This window comes from Rutidosis leptorrhynchoides, chromosome 1 (genome assembly GCF_046630445.1).
Source record: "Rutidosis leptorrhynchoides isolate AG116_Rl617_1_P2 chromosome 1, CSIRO_AGI_Rlap_v1, whole genome shotgun sequence".
NCBI classification, from domain to species: domain Eukaryota; kingdom Viridiplantae; phylum Streptophyta; class Magnoliopsida; order Asterales; family Asteraceae; genus Rutidosis; species Rutidosis leptorrhynchoides.
In genome coordinates, this window is record NC_092333.1 from 835,905 (window position 1) to 848,988 (window position 13,084).

A 13,084-nucleotide genomic window follows, 5' to 3' on the forward strand; every position below is an offset into this window, starting at 1 on the left:
ATCACTGTTGTAATCTCCGCTACTTCTAAGGGCATCTCACGGGCACCCTAAGCACAGAGTGATCACACCATCACCGGAGTTGAACATTACACTAGCAGGTATAAGAAGGCACCTGACGCAGTGTCATGCAGACTCCCACCACAATCTACCGAAATTTAGAAACTCGATCTTTGGGTTTCATACACCCGATGTCACCCATTTTACCACAATAATAACTCGAAGTCACACCTATCCGACAAACCTTACAGTTTATTGTCTTCTTGAAAGTTTCTAGCGATCACACGCTACACACACCACAAGGCCAAAACAACATAGCCTAACGAAACCTTTCATCCAATCACTAAGGGGATGCTTGGAAACACCAAGTCTTACATCCTTTCTACACCTCGATAAAACCACTACTACAAGGGGTATTCCCTTAAGAATGTTGCCCTATAATCAACAACACACTAACGCAACCAACGTCATACGGGTCCCACTCCCATGAGTTTAATGACCCAAGGACTCCCCGATTCGCCAATTCCAAGGCGACACACACAACAAGAATCCTAACACGATTCTCTAACCACACACTCTACCGAGTGTAACTCAAAACTACAATCATTAAACTTGTCGCATTCCATTACGGAATTCAAGTCCTCGTCGCACACACACAAGAGTAATTTCGTCATCCCAGTTACGATGGGTAACTAAAACCAATAACAATCTCAACAGTGCACCCACTACCCAGGGTGACTAAGCACGCACCAAAGTCGTGAGTTGGCTCGCTCACTTAACTAACCGAATCCATCGTACACTTCCCGACTCACAAAGAACCTGATGTGACAACAAGCACATCACTCGAGACTACTATACCCTAGGAACCAATAGAAGATTCCTAATTCGTCCCGTTCTACCCCAACCATGCCACGTTTCCTCCGTTCGGTACTTGTCATGTCATGCTTAGTGTCAAGATACACTTTCGTAATAATGGTGATCGGTCATTATTACAAATGTGTACCTTACCATTTCCACACGGTCACGCAAAGTACTTTACCCGGACTGACGCAACATTCACACAAAATAACACGCGATAAATTCTAGTACCCGAATGACCAAAGTCCTTACGTGAACTTGATCACTCAAAACCGTCAAACATACGAATCTCTCTAATAGATTCATTCCTAGGATACCACACAAAAGATACCTGTATATATATATACACCTATATACAATATAATAATAAATGTACACAAGTACACTGCAACCACAAGTCAACCTACATCCTAGGTGACTATCACTAAAACAATGTCCACGTTCGCCTACTTACATTAGGCACTAGCTATCTAAGGCACTAATTCACACACGAAATAAGGCCCCACATAATCACACTTTTGACAAAAATAAGTCCTAGTTAGTCACCTACTCTAAGGCACTAACAAATCTCAATCCGACCCGTATTCCTACAAGTCCCGCAAATAACGCACATCCGTCAAAAGTCTAAGACTAGGCACCTATTCCAAGGTCACCTAATTCCCTTAGACTATGCTCTGATACCACTTGTAACAACCCCAAACCGTTTAACCAAAAACGGAGTACTTTTTTTTTTTTTTTTTGTTAGGTCCCAATATCACCCAAGTATACAAACCATTTCGAAATAGTTATCCATATACAATTTATCATAATAACACGTTAAACATTTTATCTCGACTCTTGGTTTACAATGACACCATACATCCTTACGAGAATGTATTTCACATACAAGGTTTGACTCGACACAACCAAACGATGCGACCTCGAAACATTTATACAACACCACGGTTAAGACACAATAGCCCAACCCGATACCAAGAGCATAATCCCGAGGATCTACAAAATCCCCAATCCACATCCATATCCGAAAGCTACCCCATAGAGCCCAAGCGCTACTACGCAACTAGTCTATCAACTAGCTAGCTTCACAATCACAATACCTGTAAAAAGGTAAACAACGAGAGGGGTAAGCTAACGCTTAGTGAATGCAATAATTATACATATACATATATAATCTACTTACTTGCAAACACTTACACAATACCGCATACAAGCTAGCAATTCGACAGCCATGCAAACATCATGCATAAACTACTATCCACAATTCACAAGAAGCTAGCAACAACAATAGCATATAGTTCACAATTTAATATGCTAAATACAAATTCACTCAACCATGGTTAACCAATCGTACAAGGGAACGGTACTTGAAAGACCATCGGAGTTCATAACATCCATTAGTGTTACTTAAACACCGCGTAATCACTAATCCCCCCGGGTGATGTCTTAAACACCGCGACTAATTCACCCTCATGACAACGTGGCATCTTAAACACCGCGACGAATCCACACGTCAATCAAAACAATGAGTGGTGTCTTAAACACCGCGACAATTCCACTCCCATGACAATGTGGCGTCTTAAACACCGCGACGCTACCACATGTCAATCAACCATGAGTAGTGTCTTAAACACCGCGACAATACTACTCGTTACTTAGAATGTGGTGTCTTAAACACCGCGACAATGCCACATTCATACTACACAAATAAATACATTATATACGTACACGCATAATTATTCCACTCACCTCGTGAACTCGAGCATTACAAACCATGCACGAAATCTTCACCACACGCAACCGAGCAAGATTTTACCTATAATACGCATATAGGCATACACATAATCAACATACAACCCCATTTGGACTCTCGACCCGCCCAAATGAACAACAAGTGCAAAATATACCCTTTTGCACTTTTAACGCTACCCGAAGGTCCAAAACTAGCGAGACTAGTTCCCGCGTTCTCGAAATACCCAATTATGTCAACTTTAACCTTCAAACGCATACTAGCTCGTATTTTACACAAAACCCATTCCATGGTTGACCAAGTTTGACCTTATCGCTAAAACACCAAATTTTAACCTAAAATCACTTCTCGCGAGTAATTACATGAAAAGCATCATTTAACACTCAACAAAAGTGTTTAACATCCAATTAATCCAAATTAGTGTCATCCTCAATTTTGACCCAATTCAAATTGCTCATTTTGACCAAAGTCATAAAACGCCCCAAAATCACTAACGACTAGTGATTATATTTCCAAGACGACCACTAACACTTAAATCAAGTATTTACCTACTTGATTTACCAAAACTTGATTTAAAACTTAATTTGACAACGAATCGAGCTTACTTGTCCCGAAATGCCCATTTGACCCGTTTTGACCTAAATTAGGGTTTACACCCAAAAACCAAGTCAACATAAATGTTCTAACGTTTAACCAACATACGCAAGACCCAAACTCATAATTTCATCACTCGAAACCCACTTTGACACATAAACCCTAATTTTGACGCATTTCAAAATTAGTCAACTCGAATACACCCAAAAGGGTTCCAACGCTTCCAAAATCACTAAACTAAGTGATTACACCCAAAACCAAAGCCTAATCATGGTCAAAACGTCAATCAACCCAAAACCCGCCATGTATCAAAAATAACTAGTTTCCATAAACCCACTTCATCATCTAAATGGGTTTTACAACTAAAAAGCTAAAAACCCTAACTTGAATACCAAATCATAAAGATGAATTTCGGAGTTAGAACATACCATTACTACCACAACGTAGCCGTGAACGAGGAGAACAACTTTAACTCTTGTGACCCGACCCAAAACACTCTTCTTCTTCCCCGATTTGAGCTTTCTCTCTCTAAACCCTTTACTCTCTCTCTAGGGTTTGGTGTGTGAGTGGGAGGGAAGGAGAATGAAGAGAATGAGGTTTGGATAAGATTGGGATCAGTTTTATGGCCAAAAACCCGTCCATATGTGAAATACCAACTTTGCCCTTCATTTAACTCATTAAAAGGCTGAACAGCACCAGATCGTGCCTATTGTCGCGCCGCGGAGCAATTTGTCGCGCCGTGGCCCAAAGGGTGATTTTAGAACATGTTTTTCAAGCTTTCTGACCTTCAACATAGGCATTTGTCGCGCCGCGGAGCAATTTGTCGCGCCGTGACAATTGCCTGTTTCATCCGAACTTCAGCAAACTTGTTTTGGCCATAACTTTTTGACCGTAACTCCGTTTTTGATGAATCAAATATCGTTGGAAACGTAATAAGATTTCCTTTCTAATGGTAAGGTTTTGAAATGTCAACTCAAACTTTATTTGGGATCGAAAAGGTACGTACACATCATGTAACTCAAACAACGTCCAGTTTTCTTCGACATTCAAACAAGCAACACGTGTACGCTTGGTACACTTCATGCACTCATCGTACAATCATATTTATACTATTATACAACCAAGTATGAACATTCTAAAGATCAATCAAGTACCTCAGACATGTATGAAGAAAAACGGGATGTTACAAGGATGCATTAGTGAGTCTGGACTTCGACCGTGTCTGCATGTCAAAAGTTTTGCTTATCATTTTGTGTCGAAAATTACCTACTTATCATCCTTAGGAAATTACCTGCTTATCCTTCTTAGTCTAGACACATCTTATTGCATTGATTGCATGAATAATGTATAGACAAAAATTCATATCTTAGCGTATCTGCTAATTCATATCTTAGCGTAACTGTTACTTTGCCCGACATATCCCGTAAATTCCTCCGTAATCTAAGAAATTTTTTGCTCTATATATATAGATATTCTATGTAAATAGAATACCATACGATAGCTAGAAAATCATTTCATATCTAGAATCCTTTATTCAATAGTACAAAATGGAATTCATCATCAGTTCAAGTCACTCGGATTCCGAAATGGAATCTCACTCAAGCTCCGAAAGCAGTGTGACCAGAATGGATCAACCAATCAGCCATCATCTATTCTGGATGAATTGGGGATGGGTTCGTAGCCTCCTCAATCATTGGAGACAAGAAGAAGGTGATCCCTTCCATCCACCACATTGCCCTCTTAGTGATGAACCTGAAGCACTTACCGGCGAACCTGTTCGAGACACCATTTTCTCTCTCATTTCCAGGGTATCTCGTCACGATTACATACTAAATCAAATTCTAGATTTTATTTATCCGCTCGTCCGAACTGACAATCACCCCGGTGTAATAGAAGAAGTCAACGAGCTTCGCTCTCGGGTAGTGGCTTTGGAGAATATGGTGCAAAGATTACAAACCCCAGCAGCAGCAGCAGCATAACCAGTACCACCATCATCTACGCCAACAGTACCATTACCACCCCCAACCACAACCGTGTCGTAAACCTCAACTTCACAATCTGTCCCACGAGCATCAACGTCATACGCAATCATGGATACCAAGGAGTACCAACAACAATAACTGACGAAGTATTAATTCATAGCTTCATTGGAAAAACATTTCGCGGCGATTATCTAATCTATCCCTAACCATAAATCAGTTAAGCGAACCAAAATGATAGAAGGAAGAGTAGAAACCCTGACCAGAATGGTGCATGATTTACAAACCAGATTTATTTTACCAACAGCATCAACAGTACCGTTAGCATCACCATCACAGTCAGTGCCGTCAGCATCGTCAGAATCAGCAACACCTGTAACATCACAAAACTCCGCCAGTTCAAGAATCACTGTGGACATCATTACGAACCAATAAACTTTATATGGCCGTAAATGTCATTCCCCTTTTCGTTAGGCCGAAGTAGGTGACAAGTAAATCACCGGACCCGAACTCATTCACGAAATAACCGTTAAGATCGTTCAAGTCCGAGAAGGGCTCAAGACGACCCGTAGTCGCTAAAAGGACTATGCCAATGTTTGACGTAAACCTCTTGAACTCCAAGTGAGTGACTGTGTAACATTGAAAAGTCGCACCTTGGAAAGGTGTAATTCGTTTCGGGATCTGGGAAAGTTAAATCCGCGATATTGATCCTTTTGAAATCTTGGGGCGTATTGGACCCGCCGCATACCGTTTAGATCATCCAACTCATTTAAATTCCCGTTTATCCTAAATTCCAGGTATCAAACTTGGAGAAGTGTCCTACGGAACAGGAACTTGTTATTCTTTTAGATGAGCTTACCATTGACGACAAACTCCACTTCATAGGAGAACCGAATGAAATTATGGATCGTAAAACCAAACTTTAAGACAACGTAAAATCCCGACTGTCAAAGTCCGTGGGAATGCCCAAGGACGTACCTTCACTTATTAGTAGAATTGACAACGCAAGGTCTTGAGGAAGGGACATCGACTACTACTTCCAACTAAATTTCGGGACAAAATTTCTTTTAAGGTGTGGGTAATGTAACATCCCGCATTTTTTCGTTAAATTATTTTAACGCCCGTCTTTTTATTTTGATAATATCGTTCGTATCTAGATTCGTATCCTCCATTAGCTAACGTTCTTAATATTTTCATTATTAGATTATAACATCTTCCGTTTACTCTCATGTATTTCAAAATAATTCGTTCGATTAATTCACGAACCCGCTTTGAAACTTGAGGGACTAAACTTGCCAAGTGGGCAAAGAATTGACTAAGTCAACTAGTCAACCTTCACCCTCCTCCATTCATTTCATCTTCCCCAATTCTACTACTTTTAACTTTTTCTCTCAAACACCAAATCAAAGAAGCATCATTTATTCTCAATCTAGCAAGTGTTCTTCAAAACAAATTACATATTTAGAATCCTTGCAACTTCCTCTTCGATTCCATACCGATTTCATCTAGTTTGGGCAACTTTCTAAAATCACTAGATTCTATGTTCTCGATGTTTTTAACTTATAAAAGTGTTAATTAGTGTCTATGGCTCAAGTCTAACATGAATATATGATTTGTATGCTTGTTCTTATCATTTTAATGTAACTAGCTTAAACTTGAAATGGGTGTGTTTGATCTTGAGTTTTGGTTGATCATATGTTGTTAGATGTTAAAAGTGCATGTATTAAATGTGTTACTAGCATCACTAGCTTCAATTTGGTATGTAAGTTGACTTGGGAAAGTCTCATTAACATGATTAAGGATTTTATGATTGTTGGTTATGGTTTGGTAGCCTTGAATGTGATTTTTGATGCATTAAAAGCCTTGAAATGTTGTTTATAAGTGTTTATTAGTATTGAATATGTATTTACCTATGAAACGACGTATTATATGTGTGTAGTAAGTTCCCGAATCATCTTATACGTTTTACAAACTTGAAACCTTGATAACGAGCTTTAAATGATCAATCGACGACAATTCGATTATTGTAAATGATGTTTTTGTTTGATGAAAAGTGTTTAGTTGTATTCCTTGTTAAATTACCTTTCCAACGATATAAGATACGTGTTTTAAATGTTTACGGTTCATAAGTTATGGTTGTTTGAAGTTGGATTCGTTTAAGTGTTCAAAACTGCCAGACTTGCTGAACAGATACATGGAGCGGCGCTCCATAACCTGGAGCGGCGCTCCAAATCCGACTGTCCAAAATTTCACTTTTTCGTTTAATTCTAACTATGCTACGCACCTCCGATTAACATGAAACTTGGCCAACATGCTTATATGTGATTAAAAATCTCAGAAAAATAGTTCGGGACCCGACCCGAACGTGTTGACTTTTTCGTTGACTTTGACTTGACCAAAGTTGACTTTTATTCAAACTTAACCAAACACTTATGCAATCGTTCTAACATGCCTTTATACTTATATCTTGCATGAAACTTGACAACGTGATTCACATGTTATATATAATCGAGCCGTAACGAGCCACAGGACTAATTGAACACTTTGACCGACCGTGTTTACCGATATTGATACAACCTAATTGTTTAGGTCAAGACTAGCATCTGTTCTTGCACACGGTGACTTGTGAAGTACATTTATATTCGTGCACTCAAGGTGAGATCATAGTCCCACCTTTTCAACAACATTTATACTTTTAAATCGTGGGCTGAGAAACATATACTTTGTTACATCTTGTACTACTTACTTTTATGCTTTGAACACAAGTACGAAAACAAACATTCCACAGCGAGTTTGAACAAAAATCCTCAATTCAATTATCATTAGTTACACTTGCAGGGTATAAGTGTGAGCGTGAACTTATGTTGTGTGGATCCATACGGGCTAGACGTGCCCTCATTCAGATGGTTCGCTACCGTCAGGGATGAAATATATTTTCGATTTTAGTGTATGTTCTAACACTACGTAACAGCTTACCAAACAGTAAAGTCTTGATAATTGTGTGCTCTCGAACGTATTTTTGGAATGCAAACGATTCAGATAATCAACGTTATGGAAATACAAAATCTTGTGGTTCAAAAACAACGATTATTACAACACCTATGATTTCACCAACGTTTTCGTTGACAGTTTTCTATATGTTTTTCTCAGGTCCTTGAACACTATGTGATACATGCTTCCGCACTCTATTTTGATACTTGCTTGGATGTCGAGTATACATGCATACATGGAGCGTCTTTTGACTTTACTTTAAATCGTGTCGCATAGGTTTCATTTGTACTTAAAACGTGTAACGTAACTAGTTGTTGAACTACCATGTAAACTTTGAAACATCTTTACATTTGAAATGAATGCGACATATTTTCGGTCAAACCTCATTTTAAAGACTTATGACCACGTAACGGGACCTAAGTAGAAGGCGCTATCAATGACGATTTTGTTGGGTCACTACAGCACGTCCCTGAAACTGATTGTTGTTCTGTTGACTAATAAAAGCGATCTCTTCTTTCTGATTCATAGTCAAACTCGCATCACAATCTTTTGCTAAATGGAATCCCCCACAATATTCACAACCAACCTTCATACCATGAATATCCTTATCCATCTTCTCTAAATGCCTACAAAATTTATCTAACTTAGCGTTTATAGACCCAAAATCATCATACGCACCAGTGGTTTCGGTCCTCTTAACTGAAGCTAAACGGGATAACTCATGATCTTGATGCATTCATGAGTGTAGGCAGCTTGCTTTTCGATTATTTCTAGCGCCTCTTCTTCTGTCTTATCCATTAAAGTACCTCCTGCTGCTTGATCAATACTCTGGTGATTTGGTATGTCACAACCTTTGTAGAAAATCTGGACCTTTTGTAAATCATTCAACCCGTGTTGAAGACACGAGCGTAACATATTAGAATAACGGTCCCGAGCATCAAATAATGTCTCACTGCTCTTTTGTCTGAATTGTGAAATTTCTGCTTCAAGTCTAGCAGCTCGAGACCCAAGGAAAAACGTTGATAAAAACTTATCTACCAACCCATCCCAAGAGGTAAACGTACCCTCGGGTTGCTTATCTAACCACCTCTTATCTTCTCCCTTAAGAGTCCAGGGAAAAAGCCTTGTCTTGATCGAAGTATCATTAACCTGATTCAGCTTGAATAAGTTGCAAACATCATTGAAAACACGAAGATGCTCGTTAGTATCCTCACTATCCTTGCCATGAAATAGGCTATCAGTAGCGATCAAACTCAGAATTGGACCTGTGATTTGGAAAGGCTGAGTGATGTTTGGTTGAGTAATCGAATTGCCTTGGCCAGCTCGGGTGGCCTTCAACTTTTCTGCCATAGTCTGAGGACGAGGTGGTTCTTCAGCCATTTTTTTAGTCTCGAAAATATCTAATGAAACGTAAGTGTCTTCATGTTCGTTGATTTCCGGTGGTGTACTGGGCACCACAGTCTCATAACTACTACCCAATGGAATTATATTATCACTCGAAGAAGCTGATGACTCCACTGTAGACTATTGCTCTTGACTTAACGCTCTAAATAACTCTCTTTCGGGTTCGTCAAATGGTCGAAGAATCGGAGAATTTGAAGAACGCGTATGTGGCATACACTACCTACTATCTTGCAAAACACAAACGATAAAACGATTAAATGCACCGACTCAAGAAATATCTAAAATCTAAGAAAGTAAATCCTAATTAATCATAATTAGATAGCAATCTCAAATTGACACAACTGTCCCCGGCAGCGGCGCCAAAAACTTGATGTGTAAAATCGTGTCTATAATTTTTAATGGGAAATACCGGTTTAAAGATTACTACACACTAACGGGCAGTGTACCCGATCGTGCAATAGTATAAATTTGGTAAATCCGAAATCGTTCCAAGGACAGTTTAAAGTGAGAATTAAGATTGCAACTAATGGAAGTAAACTAAGTTAATCTATTAAAATTGAAAGTACGAGATAATGGGTTTTGTGGCTATTTAACGATTAGCCAAATCAAGATTTGATCGAAAGTAAAAACAATATTTTTGAATTTTTAGATTTATAAAACTTAAAACAAGAAAGCAATTAAGATAATTTGGTATCAATAGAATGGAAATGCTCGTCTAGACCTTTTACCCTTGGAATTGGATGTTTTTACACCTTAGCCCGATTTAAGACTTAATACATGCAAATTACTCAGTCGACTCGCCAAGAGTTCTCTTTAGCAAGTACTAAAACTAGAATTACTAGATGTAGGGTTCCCTAGCACCTAAGACCTTTTCGTTTGTGACTAATTAATTAACTAGATCAAAGATTTGAATAACAATTGCCTTTGCGTTCGCTCTACACAATTCACCCCTATATTTTTTAACCGTTTAAACTTAATTTACCCCTTGGTCCGGTTTAGCAAACAATCAATTAAGACAAATCAATTGTAAACTAGTGTATTAAATCAACAAGAGTTCTCTTTATCAAACAAATACATAAATCAATCAAGTTCATAAAGTTAAACATCAATAAGAATCGATCTTTTATTCAAACTATTGAAATAAACATGCATAAGTTCATAAATCATAAATCATAACATCCAAAACCTCGGTTATTAATCTAGACAAGCATTGAAAACTTAGCCAACAATCATGGCTGAAAACAAAAAATCATAAATAAACAATTAAGATAATTCATTATGTTTGATAAGAATTAAACCTAGTTGAAATCGTGATCTTGAATGATTAATGAATCGAAACGCATTCTCGGAATGATTGAGTTGATTAAATGATGTTGGGATTGTGATGACCCGGAAATTTCCGACCAAATTTAAACTTAATCTTATATGATTCCGACACGATAAGCAAAGTCTGTAATATTGAGTCTCGAAAATTTTGAAAATATATTCATGTAATCAGTTACCCTTTTGACTATGCTCGATGATTCACGAATCATTGTGTAAGTAAATATGTAAATAAAAATATTAATATAAAAGTGTATATATGATATTTTGATTTAATAAAATAAACTTTAATCAATTAGAATTAAACACATAGAGTAATAAACAAATAAGTATTTATATAAATATATACATGATATTATTATGAATCAATATATATAGGATTCTTATTAATAATTATAATTATATAATAATATTTATAAAATGTATAAATAATAAAACATATATTATCATATAAAATATAATATTGATAATTAAATGTAATTACAAGATAAAAATATATTTGTTATAATATTATCATTATTACTTTTATTATTACTAATATCAAAATTATTATTATTATCATTATCATTATTAAACCTAATCATTTTCATTATTAAAGATTATTATTATAAAAACTAATATCATTATTATTATTATTTTTATTAAAATTATTATTTTTAGTAATTAGATTATTATTAATATAATTATAATTATTAATTATTAATAACAATTATATAAAGATATTACGTACTATTTTTGGGAATCAATTCATTTGCACATCGTAATCATACAGTAAGCAATTTGCTTTAGGTCGTACAAATTGATTCCAATTGATTCAATAACAAACAAGAGCAGTTATAGTCGATGTTATTTTTTCCTTCTGGCAGGATATTGATGTCGAATGAAATCAAGCAACAAAACAAGTTCCGTTGGGTCAAATTAGCGGTAGTAATATCTGGTTAACCTTTATATAATCGTCTAATAATACAATTCGAAGAAAAGGAGAGGAAATTGAAAACAGAAAAATTACATTCAAACTTTTAAAGAACATCACTACAACACCATACTTCTTCTTATTCTTCTTCTTTTTATGATTGCTCAAACGAAACCACCGTCAACAAACATGAACTCTTGCTCGCCTTATCTGTTTCTGTCGGGGAGAGGAACCACACCCTCGATCACCACCTATTTCCTTCTCTCTCTCCTCCTCTCTTACTCTTATTTTTCGTAACCCTCCATCACTCTCACCACCATGACACCAAAACCAAAAACCCACCATCAAACCCGATTAGTTTATTCTGTGTTAAATGACCTAAACTTCAAAAGAAGAACCTATTGTTGTCTCAGTTGTGGAGGCTATAACACCACCATTGCCACCCTTATTGTAACCTACTCCTTCTATGTTATTGTTTCCATCAAAGAACCACACCACCACAAACCTTGTTAGAAATATGTTCCTGTTCGAAAACCAAATAAACCAACTGCACCTGCATTTTTTTCTGTTTTGGCTCTGTTAAGAGTGAGAAGAGATTGAACGAACGAATGAATGCTATATGCATATATTTGTCTTTCGGTTACTTTTTTGCTCAAACCCCACACCCCACCAAAAACCACTTGCTTTATATAATATATATTGTTTTTCGAAACCAGCTGTATTACTCAAGGTATTACGTTTTGGCCAACAATTAAAGTAAATTCAAGTATTACTTCTTTTGGTCAAATCACGAAACCCCACCATAAAGTGATCCACTTACATTGTCGAGTACTTCTTTTGTCTTGAAAAGCATAACGTAAATTGAAAGACAATAGAATAAGTTAAGTTGTGCTCCCTATTTTCTCAATATTCTAACCTATGGTGGACATGGGAAGAGTGATCTATTTATTAATTATTATATATATGTTCGATGATTAGAAGAAAAAGAAAAAGGTAGGGCATGAGGGGAGAATTACATCATCATGTGGCCGACAGTATGAATCACCATTTTTTTTATCGATCGAATCATAAAATAGCAAAAGAAATCGGATGCTTTAGTTATCTAGCAAAATTGAGACGTATTTCTCTAAGGGACTATGTAATGGGTATTTTTTTTTATTAGAATAATGAGTAGGGTTAGGGTATGATAGTGATTAAGATTGATGATGATCCGTGAATTAATGCAATAATGATGATGATTAATATGTTTATGATTCTATGTGGTGAGGTGTTAGATAA